The sequence below is a fragment of the Anomaloglossus baeobatrachus genome, chromosome 3, assembly GCF_048569485.1.
Source record: "Anomaloglossus baeobatrachus isolate aAnoBae1 chromosome 3, aAnoBae1.hap1, whole genome shotgun sequence".
NCBI lineage: Eukaryota > Metazoa > Chordata > Amphibia > Anura > Aromobatidae > Anomaloglossus > Anomaloglossus baeobatrachus.
In genome coordinates this window covers 472,615,984-472,618,108 of record NC_134355.1, presented here as the reverse complement: position 1 = coordinate 472,618,108, position 2,125 = coordinate 472,615,984, and the positions used below count along the sequence as shown (strand labels likewise).

At 51.4% G+C, this 2,125-nt stretch overlaps 1 protein-coding gene across 1 annotated transcript in view; it reads right to left on the bottom strand.

Annotated features, from left to right (window-relative positions):
- GNB4 (G protein subunit beta 4) overlaps nucleotides 1-1,903 on the bottom strand; it is a 181,182-nt gene extending 179,279 nt beyond the window's left edge. The window contains exon 1 of the mRNA XM_075340599.1: nucleotides 1,802-1,903. The gene's annotated coding sequence lies outside the window, so the exon portion shown is untranslated. The remainder of the gene's footprint in view (nucleotides 1-1,801) is intronic.
- Between the last annotated feature and the right edge of the window lie 222 nt (nucleotides 1,904-2,125).

Below are 2,125 nucleotides of genomic sequence, written 5' to 3'. Positions count from 1 at the left end.
GGCCTCGGCCAAGGCTGATGAGGGCCATAGTCGTCGCCAACTCCGCAGGTTGCCCAAAGTTCTCCATCTCGGTTCTCAACGGAATCACTGGTAATGGCGGTGGTGTCGACGCTGAGACTGGAGGAAGTGGAGGCGGGTCTTCGTTTCCCGCTTTTGAACAAACTCCACCCCCAGCCTCACGCATCATCTCGACTCCTCCGCCGAGGTACTTCTTTTTCCTTTTCTTAGTCTTCAATGCCCTGGAGCTGGCGCCTCCCCTCTTTGGGCGGAGTACTCTGTCCTTTTTCTTCGGCGCCGGCCAGCCCCAGGCTCTTCTTTTGGCGCCTACTTTTCGCGCCCTTTCTTCCTCACAGATAACGGCCTCCTTGCCGCCATCTTGTACCCGGTCCAACGCCTTGGGCACTTCTTCCTCCCACCATGGGACTGGAAATCTTCTTTCATCGTCCGAATTCCGTGCTTCAGGCACTACTTGGTCTTCAGACTCCTGGTTCTCCGGCAAAGGACTCGGATCCTGCCGACTACGCCACATGAAGTGACTAGGCAGGGAGGCCTCTGGCTGTGTAGTCGTGGCAGCACTATGGTGCAGGCACATCCCTGTCTTCATCACTTCTTTAGGGTTAAAACAGTGTGTGCTAGTGTCTTCGTTCTCCATTACACAAATAGACTTCAGGCAAGAGTTGAATGCAATAAAAGAGAACATTTATTCAGCACAGTCCAATAATCCGAACAGCAGACAGTAAAGAAACAGGCAGTTGCAGACTTTCAGTGGAGCTGGGGACACCCTGACCAAACGCCACCTCGGGTGGGGATATGCCCTCCGTACTCTACTTCCTTCGGGCACCCACGATTCAGCCAAGCATACACCGGACCCACACCGGCAGAATAGGCTCTGAGGTTGCGTCCACCTCCTTATCTCCGGTGTCCCGTGCTGTTTCGCTCACACTCTGCCCAAGTGCACACACTGCTGTCCCGGATCTCACAGCTTGACAGACACTCCGGTAAAAGCCACTCCGGTCAGCGGATCACGGCAATATTAGTGGAGCTGGGGACACTCTGACCAGACGTCACCTCGGGTGGGGATATGCCCTCCGTACTCTACTTCCTTCGGGCACCCACTATTCAGCCAAGCATACACCGGACCCACACCGGCAGAATAGGCTCTGAGGTTACGTCCACCTCCTCCTCTCCGGTGTCCCTTGATGGTCCGCTCACACTATCGCACTTGCCGCTGCAGATGCTCGCACTCCGCTGACCCGGATCTCTCTACCCCACACACATTCAGACCTAGCCTAGATATCCGGCCGACTCCTCCTCCCCGGTGGCAACAGCCGTCCCACCCGGCCACTAGGGGGTGCCCTAACACATCACATAAAAACATATAATTCAACACTTTTAATAATCACAATGCCGGGTAACTATGTTAAACTAGTAGGGGGTAGGCCCACCCACTACAACTGTGTCACTGTGATAAGCAGCAGGAAAGATCTATTACCTCTCCCCCCACAAGGATATCCTCCCCATTACATAAATCACACTCAGCATTGCAGTCCCTCCCTGTGCAACATTTCCTGATGCATAAATACAGATGTCTGTGCCAATGTGTAATCTGCCTTTATGTGATTTATCACACATATATAGATTTATATATATATTATGCATGTCTATAGAATGTTAATAAATAGGATGCCTGAGCCCAGATATACATCATCACACTGCATAATCCAGTCAATAATGTCACTATCAGTAAACCCCAATACAATCCTAATGGTGCATCCTCCTGTAGTGTAGGAGAAGGACTTACCTACAGGCTAGATGGAAGGCTGTGGATCGCATGTAATTGTATTTTCCAGCTGAGATCCTTTTGTCCTGTCTCTCCGTCTGCTGTAAGGGAAGCTGATGGAAGGAGGCAGTGGAATGGATGCTTTCATGCTCCTGCCCACCCAGAACGCAGAGGATGCTGGGTCCTGTAGTTTATTGAAGCCTCACTCCCATCCTGCTCCATCAGGGGAGTATCCTCTGCAGGGAGGACTCCTACTCTGCTGCTACATGGAGCTGATGTGCTAATTATCCAGCATTGACCTTTGCTACATACATTTTACATATTAATAAAGTGTCAGCTTTGTAT